Source organism: Dendrobium catenatum, unplaced genomic scaffold (genome assembly GCF_001605985.2).
Source record: "Dendrobium catenatum unplaced genomic scaffold, ASM160598v2 fragScaff_scaffold_716, whole genome shotgun sequence".
Classification (NCBI taxonomy): domain Eukaryota; kingdom Viridiplantae; phylum Streptophyta; class Magnoliopsida; order Asparagales; family Orchidaceae; genus Dendrobium; species Dendrobium catenatum.
In genome coordinates this window covers 13,862,520-13,872,466 of record NW_021319178.1, presented here as the reverse complement: position 1 = coordinate 13,872,466, position 9,947 = coordinate 13,862,520, and the positions used below count along the sequence as shown (strand labels likewise).

At 28.2% G+C, this 9,947-nt stretch overlaps 1 non-coding gene across 1 annotated transcript; it reads right to left on the bottom strand.

Annotated features, from left to right (window-relative positions):
- Positions 1 to 7,965: 7,965 nt before the first annotated feature.
- LOC114579968 lies at positions 7,966 to 8,072 on the bottom strand. Its single transcript, XR_003701253.1, has one exon. It is a non-coding gene; the product is annotated as a small nucleolar RNA R71 (small nucleolar RNA).
- Positions 8,073 to 9,947: the final 1,875 nt, after the last annotated feature.

Below are 9,947 nucleotides of genomic sequence, written 5' to 3'. Positions count from 1 at the left end.
ATCAAACCTTTATCCCGCTGCATGGGTCAGCTACATGAATCTTTTTCTCCATTATGTTCTGTTAAGAATTAGATTGTCGTTTATATCTAATTAAAAATGTACTTTATAATGTTTTCTAACCAATTCTTTTTAGGTCTACCTCTACTTTTCTTAACATATGCTAAATCTAATACATCTACTCTCCTAACTAGGTCATTGGAAGGCTGGCGTTTTATGTGAGCAAAGAATCTAAGGTGACTCTGTCTAATCTTATGCGCCATTGGAGATACTCTATGCACCATTGGAGATACTCCAGCCTTTTCACATATGTACTCATTTTACATTCTGTCCCTAAGAGTGAAGCCACTAATCCACCCGAGTATCATCATCTATGCAACACTTAACTTAATTTATGACTATATTTTTATGGCCAAAATTCTATTCCATAAAGCATTATAGGTTTCATCACCATCGTACAAATTTTTTTATTATGTTTTAGGGGTACATTTCTATCAAAAAATAGGCTTGAAGCACCCTTTAAAGTTGTTTTGATACCAATTTAAAGTGCTTATGGTACATGACAAGGGGAAGGGGTAGGGTGAATTGATATTTTAAATCCTTTTTGGAATTTTGAAAATCTTTTGATTAAAAATAGAACTTGATATGTAGAAGTGTTAAATAGACTAAAATAATTCAAAATAAAAACTAAAAGGAAATAAGATTTTTGTAACCTTTAGAAAACCTTTTTTTCAAAACAAATTTAAAAAATAAAGTTCAACCAAAGATTATTTACCAAAAGCCTATTTCACAAAGATAATCAAAATAAAAACCAGAATGCTGTATAATAAATTACAAGAAAAGTTACATAAAAATTAAAACACACAAAGTAGGTTTATAGTGGTTCGGTCGAATTGACCTTTTCCCCTCCCCAAAAGTCCTCTATATATGTGTATTTCACTAACTTAGGCTAACTTCTGCACACAGCTAGGCAAAGAGGCCCTTCTCCCATATCACAGGTGGAGTATAACCTTTACAGAATCTGAAAAATCTCCCTCATCTTTCCTCCTCGACCTGCTAGAGATGTGGTCCCTCTTTTCACCTCCTTAACTCGGTAGAGAAGTTCATCCCTCCTCTCTCCTCCTCGGCCCGACAAAGATTCCATCCCTCCTTTTCCCTCCCAACTTGATGGAGATAGTAATGTTAGGCTTCCAGTTTGGAGTATTTCAATTGAAGACTTCTTCTTAGAGCTCCCTTCTAAGAGCTCCACCAAACACAACTAGATGAACCAAAGTGTAGGCTAGCTAGAGCAACCATGTGACACCTCTCACACTCCTTGACTCTATTAAGGCACTCTCCCTCTCTCAACCTCACCTCCTCTCTCTCTTTTGTGATGTGCTCTCTCCAAGCTCTCTCATAAAAAAAAATGCCTCTAAATCTCTCAAGGATTCCTGTCCCTCAAGACATAATATGTTTATAAATGGGCACTCAAAAACCCTAATTTTTAATTTTAATTCTTCTATTTAATATAATTCATAGATCGTATTGATTAGTTAAATCAAATCATAGATCGTTCAGGATGAACGAAGGTTCATCGAACTAGTTATTAAGTGAATAATTTAATATGATAATATATTGTTCAATATGATCATTAATACTAATTTCATCTGGTTTGATTCTTTAACCTTCAAGATTAAATTAGGCAACTTTAATTAATGCTTGAAAAACTTGATTCATCTAGTACAATCAATTTAAATTTAAAATTTTCATATTTTAAGTAATCAAGATTTGATGGTAGAGTTTCTTTAAAATTTTCATCCAACATTGTCCATGTAGTGATCATATATTACGATTAATTATAACCCATAATTAATTATACTTATTTAATTAAATATTTGAATAAATCATATTATGCTATCTGGATTATATAGTATAATTATAAAAAAATAAATAAATCAAAACTTCAATTTTACCTCCCTTGTGTGTGTTTGCATGATTGTTTATCCAACATACACCTAATATAAAAATTACTCAATAAAAGTAAAAGGTTCATGCTCTGCCAGACTCAGAAGACTGACTTAGAAACTGAGCTACACCATCTTAATCTTTACTTCTTCAACACTACTTGGTGTATGTTGAACTTATAATGGTTAGTGACACACAAGAAAAATATCCAATATATAATTACAAGATTAAGTAAATGAACATCTAATAATATTTATAATCATCAAAATACATGGTTGGGCTCCTAGATTGTAACATCTTCAACTTTAACCATCCAACTTGAATTCTACTATTAATATCCCTATCAGTTTCACCATAATTTTTAAAAATAGACCCCAAATTTCTAAAAAAATACTTTTTTTAATGACTTGATTGTCCAAAGCCACAATCCCCTACTAGATCTATGTCATAACCCAATCTAATATAACTCACTAATAAAATGTGTCATGTCTTATAACATAGTGATAGACCAAGCCCAAGTTCTAATTTGAAAATATTTTAGATTTCTTTAAGTATTAATAGACAATAAACACAATTTAACTGCCAATAAATAAAAAATACTCATTCAAAAATTTTCATACATTCATCTTCCAAATGTTTGTACAATCAAATCTTTATGATATAACATGGCTGCAAATATAGGTAAAATAGAATAGAAAATAGTCATGACTTTATAAAGATAAAAAACCAAAAAATACCTAGAAAACCTCATATTACAAGATTCTATAATCACAGCTACTCAACTAGCTCCTTACCCTTACCCTGATCTAAAATTTAAGGCAAAATAGGTATGAGCTAATAAAGTTGAGCATGTCATACCTATTGATCTAAATTTTAAATACTAAAACTAATATTTTTTTTAAAATAGAAGAAAAGAGAACTTATAAATGAATTATTCTATTGAATATAATAGTGATAACATATAGAAAACATTTAGTAGACTTTGCTCAAAATATAAATAAACCAACATTCCTTATATTAGAATGAAATTTAATAGATTTCTATCAGGCTCTTATTCCACCCAACAAAAATATATATCAAAATTCAGGCTCTTATTAATCCCTTGTGCTAGTTGTGGACATATATATTATTCCAATGGATTTACTTTACATTTTTATAATTAATTATGCATAGTTAACAACTTACCATCTCAAAAGATAGACTCACATTTTATTAATTATCAATTTGAAAATACACACAATATTTATTCTCATAATAATACCTACCATGTAAAATCTACTATTCATCTCAAACTATAACATAAAATTCACATAACATTTTGAAAATAAAGTTAACTAATGATAAAATGTTTTCTTTGTCAAGAGATTTTCCCCTTAATCTAGCTAACTAAAGTAGGGTTTATTTTTTTTACTATGTTCTTGGTTTCCTATAGAGGCAAGCCTCTACAGTTAATCACATTCCAAGATGAATATTAAAAAAACTCTAAATTAAAGTGGTGATTAAACTTTTTCAAATTTGCAAGAGTTATGAATAAGGGTTTGAATTTTAACATACAAACTAGGAAATGTTCAAAGTTTGAACAATTATTCATAGATTTAATTGATGAAAGATAGAGAGTGCTTGAGATTCTAAAGAAAATCCTATAAATACTCTAACCTACTATAAGGTTTGGGTTTACCATTTTAAATCAAGATTGAATTTGAGTTTTAGTTGATAATTTATTGGATGATTAGATACCTCCTTCCTTGGGAAATATAAGAATTATGCATAAGTGTAATATGGATTTACGTTAGCCTAGAGTGGACATCCAACTAACCACTTATGTGTATTTATAAAACCATGAATTTTAAGTTTGATGTATGCAAGATAGATAGTTTTTGTTTAGACTAGAATCAAGGATTTTAGTTTTTTACTTTAAATAAGGAATTTTGAAGATATTTGGGATTCAAATGCACCTAACTAATGCAATTTGAAAAATAGTTTTCTAGGCTGTAAATCTTCTGAATAATGACTATTGATCCCTAAAATGATTAATGTTTTAAGAGAATCAATTACTATAATAACCTTATACTAATAGGAATAACAGACTCAGCCCCATCACCTAGGTTGTTGCTACCTTATCATTGGCTTACATGTATTATTTTGTGCACATAATAAAAAAGTAAATATGTATTCCATATATAAAAGTATAGGTAAAGGAATTAGGAGTATGAAAGTATAAAAATCATAGCATCTCGGGAGCCTAATGTGTATGTCCATTAAAAAGACAAATGCAACACCAAGAAACCTAAAAAAGTATACAAATTCTAATTGCAATCATTTACAATATATGCAATTTATGTATATGAAGTAATTGCATAAATAATGCAATTTAATGTAAAGTAATGTAATAAATAAAAGTGGAAAAATTCCATAACAAATAAACTAGAGTTTGCTATAAAGTAAATGTTCAAGAAAGTAAACACATCGCCCTAGTCATGATTAAAGTTCATTGTCCTATCAAGTAAATCTAAAGTGTGTACTAAGCTGTGTGGTTTAGATATATCCAAGGTTAATTAGTGGTTCATATTGTACATAAGGTGAATTTACTTGTTATTAGGTCAAGGAATTTTATTTAAAATGTTTAGTTTATGTTTTAAAGGAACCAAGGTAATTAATAACCTTAAATATACTTGAAATCATTAATCAACAATTCCTAAACAACTAAATGATATATTTGTTTCATCCTAAGGATAAACACATAAAGCCTTTATTTAATGCTTAATAATTTAATTAATTCAAACTTTAAATGACCATGTTAATTAACAATTTTAAAAAACTTTAGGCTATTGATCAATAAGTCCTAGGATTTTAAATCAATGTAATTTTTCTCCGAAGGGATAAAACAAATACATATAGCCTTTATTTTATTTAATTAATTAATTTAAATTTTATTCAATTAATTTTATTTGAATTGATTTATTAAATTGAATTGAATTTATTATTTAGATTTATTTAATTTAAATCATTTATGTATTATTCTCTATTTTTTAATTTCTTTAATTTTGAATTTTAGAATTTAGATTTATTTAATTTTTTTATTCTCTATTACCTAATTTTAATTAATATCTTATTTATTTATGTTGGATTAATTAATTTTATTTATTTTTTAAATTCCTTTTATATTTTATTTATTTAATTTAAATTTATATTAATTTTATCTACATTTTAATTATTTTATTTTAAATGGGATTTATTTGATTATTTTGTGTTTAATTATTTAAATAGAATTTTATTATTTATTTATTGATTTTGATTCAATAAATTTATTATTTATAAATTATTTCTATTTATTTATTTATTATTCTTTCATTCATTTTAAAACTTTTAGTTTAGCTAGCTATAAATTAAAAAAACAACAACAAGATTTCCATTACTTACTCAATAAAGATATTACAAATTGGAAAGAATAAAAATATATCACCATAAATATAGGATCCCAAACCAAGATGGCAGATGTATCCTTCCCAAAGTTAATATCCCCTTACAACTTTGCTCTCCACACTCCTTTTCTCTCCTAATATTTTCTTGCTCACTCTAATATTAGCTTGCCACTCTAAATTATGCATCATTCTTTCCTCTCACCTCACCTTTTTGAAAATTATTCAAAACTATAACACCCATGACATACAAAAATGGAAAAATAATTTATACTTACTACATAATGATAAAGTCACTAGCGAGCTCAACATATTAGCATTATGGTGTTATAATATGAACTAGCATCTCGATACTACTAAGTAACGTCCACTGTGGTGCGAGAATGACCCAACATGATGATAAAGGTAAATTATGAAATATTTTACATATTTTATTTTAAATGAAAATGTGTTATGTTAATTGTTTTTGTTAAAAAAACTCAAAAATATCATAAATTTTAAGGAACTTATAATACCATAGTGTGTGATGAAACAACCTGTAATGCCACCTTCTATACCACTAAGGCACCACAAATTGGATATCACAGTGTTGAGTTATTTATTTGCAGCATAGTAGCATCAACACAACTAGCATTATAGCATTACTAGTGATGCGACATCAAGAAGTGAGTTTAGTAGCATTGGCTTTTCTATTTTCAAATGATACGGTGCCGCAAATTTTCATTCGTTAATGACATTTTTTATACTTGGGCATTGCAGCACTCGAATGTTAACATTATCATGGTGTTATATTTATAACTTATATTGGAGACATTTTTTCAGTGAAGAGATGTGATTGTTTATTAAGTAACTAATCCATATTAGTAAGCACCATGTTGGTGCAAAAATTTCAGTGTCGAGGCATTAGTTCACTTCAATGGCTCCACGGTGCCACTCTTTCAAGCGTCGTAGTGCTAGATGCCTATTTCTGTTGTCCTATAAATAATTATGATATTATGTCTATAAGGGAGTTCAGTCACTTGTATAAAATTTAGTTTTTCTTATAGTACTTCTCTAGTTCCCTCTTAGAGTAAAATCTAACAGAGGCTAGGGAAGTATAAGACAATTATTTGAAGTATTTAGCCTGTGTTTCTAGAAGTAACTATAAAAGTTAAGGGAGAAGAAGGATAAAGAAAATATTTTTATTCTTTTTGGTGATATCACTCTCTTATATTTTCATTCTTCTATGAGTTTCATGAAAATGAATTTGCTTATTATTTATTCTATGTTTGGCTAATAATTTTATTTTGGATTGATGAAGTAAAATATATGTTAAGTACTAATGAAGACTCTTATTTTATAAATTTTAAATGATGTTTTTAATATGATCATGTTCTTAATTTAATGCACATAATAATCATATGTTTAGTTAAAATATAGTGTGAGATATAGTCTCAATGGAGAAATGCAAAAATAACCAGGAATATTGAGATAGGATGTTTGCATACCTAAATATAGGATATAAAATGTTCTAGGTTCTTGAGGAGATACTACAACTATAAGAGATCAACAGATGTGATTTTCACCCCTACAAGCTCAATAGAGATCTAGGGATGCATATGCTTTGAATCACATCAATAATTAAGAGTCTCATTAGGAAATATATAAAATTTACAATCATCAATCCAAAATACTTAAATTAAATATTATATCAAATATTTTTATTATTTTATTTTGTGATAGAATCTTCATAATTATTATTTTTATTTTAGTGGGATAATTATTACAATTAAAATAAATAGTAATACTTTATGGCAGGTAAGAATATTTTCTAGTGGGTTTGACACTCTACTCTATTTTTTTATTACTTTATTCAACACATATACTTATATATTAAGCATAGTTTTTGCTAATTTTATATCAAAGAAAATCTAGGCATTATTTAGGGTTGATATATCCCTAAACATTTTTTACAATTCAAAAGTTCACTTCACAACCCCCATTAATTTTGGCACCACTGCGAGGGAAGTATTTTGTTTTTTTATTTTTAGTTATATTATTAAATTAATTACATAATTAGAACTACTTATATATTTATTTTTTTTATTTTATTTGTTTATTATATAGTCATGGTTGTATGCTTTATAGATATAGAAGTGAATCTTAGTTGTTAGACTCTGAGATAGAAAGAACTCTTTCAAAAATTCAAAGAATAAAAAAGACTATAAAAAATACCAAACATATATAAGATCAAGATCATTCTGGACCTCTTAGGGATTATGCTAACCCTTTAGTAGATGAAATTCAATAGAGCATTAATAGACCTACAATTCAAGCAAATAATTTTAAATTAAAACCTACCCCAATTCAAATAATTCAAAATCCTTAGTTTGGGTGAACTTTTGTTGAAGATCCCAATTTACTCTTAGCCAATTTCTTAGACAATTGTGCAATATTTAAGTGCAATGGTCTCAATGATGATGCTATTAAACTTAGGTTTTTCTCATTTCCTCTAAGTGATAAAATTAAGATGTAGTTGAACTTTTTACCCCCAGGCTCTATAACCATATGGAATGACTTGGTTTATAAGTTTCTTGCTAAGTATTTCCCACCTTCAAAGACTTCCAAACTTAGAAATGATTTCACTTCTTTTAACCAGTTTGAAGGAGAATCAATTTATGAGAGTTTGAAGAGATTTAATGAAATGCTTAGGAAATTCCCTCACCATGTTTTACCTGATTGGTTGGTTATTCAAACATTTTATAGTGGATTAGTAGGGTTTCTATCATTGATGTTGCAGTTGGAGATTTATTAATATCTAAAACATTTAAAGAAGTATATGAACTAATAAAGGAAATTGCTACTAATAATTTTTACAAGCCCATGGATAGAGTAAATCATAAGTGAGCAACAAGAATATATGAATTTGATGTTTTATCAATGTTGACTGCACAAGTTGCAATAATTTATAAGAAGTTGAGTATGATAGGAGTAAATGTAGAATTAGGAACTGAATCATCTATGTAATTGGACGATCAAAATTTAATTGAAAATAGTAATGTGCAAGGGATTAAAAATTTAATTTGATTGGAAGACAATACAAAATAATTTCTACTCCAATACATATAATCAAGGTTGGAGGAACCATCCTAATTTTAATTGGTCAAAAATTAATGTTGGTAGCAATCAATGGAATTCAAGTCAAAATAATTAAGGGATAAATTTGAATAATCCCTAGTAACCTGTTGTTAATCCTAGACATGCATATATTCTAGGATTTAATCTAATCAATCAGTTTTGAAGTAGAAAATCATCATTGGAAGATCTAGTGATGTATTTTGGGATCAATTGCAAAATCATGTTGGTTCAGTTAAAAATTTAGAAATCTAATTATAATAGATTGCAATTTTAATTAGTAGTAGACCTCTTGGATCATTGCCTAATTATACTGAAAATAACCCAAAAGAGAAAGAAAAAGAACTTAGATAAAATCATTTGAAGAATGGTAACAATATACCCCACCCAAATTAATAAATTTAGGTAAGCTTAGCTAAAAACTATAAACTTACTACTCTAAGAGAGACAACCCAACATTAGGTTTAATGTGTTATGTTAAATTATTTAAATCTACATGAGTAATATTACACATGTTATTATTCTTTACATATTTTACATTTTATCTTGTCTTGATAATTAAAGTAGTGATCTAAATTTAGTAAATAGGAAATGAGCTTAAACTTAATTGATCACCATAGCGCTGAGTACTTTAATGTCGCTGCACTACTCTCTTAAGCACCGCAATTTTTGAAAGCAAGCGATGTAACACTAAAAATAAAAAATGCTCATTTTGAACCACTAATTATATAGATAATTGGCATCGTGGTACTGATTATTTGAGCACCGCATCACCTAACATTTATGTTTAAAGAAAAAGTGGTTCTTCCAAGTCAAAAGAGAACTGTACAATCAAAACTTTAGTTATGAAACTTTGGTAAACACTAGAATGCTGATAACTAGCGCCGTGATGCCATTAAACCTTAATTATTGATTTATTAATAGTGTCATGGTGGTTACTAACACAAACATTGCTACACTTACCTATGCCAAACTCTACAGCGGTTGCAAACTCCATAGCGATGCTACAAATTCCAAAAATGAGTGTTATTGTGCAACATAGCCAAGACCACTACAGTGCTGGTCAATTTGACAATTTTATCATGTTGTACATATTTAAGCACCACAGTACCATTTCTTGTAGTGCCACAATGCTTATTCAAGTAATAAAATGGGGTTACATTTTACATTTCATTCACAACATATCATTTCCTTCAATCTTTTCTTCTTTGTAATCCTCTCAAGATAGATGGGCCCTAAATGTTTGGAAAGAAGAGGCCTTCCTATGCTTTTGATAAGAGCATATTCATTTCTTCTTATGAAGAATCCAAGTTTGCTTATTTAGTTGTGACCTAACAACTAATGCTTGAGAGGGTCTTTTAAAATCCAAGCCACCTTATCATTCTGATAATTACAAGTAGGGGTAGGGAAAATGTTTGTGAATAGTCTATGCTACCATTATAAATATGGATAGAGAATTTTTTTTCTAATGGA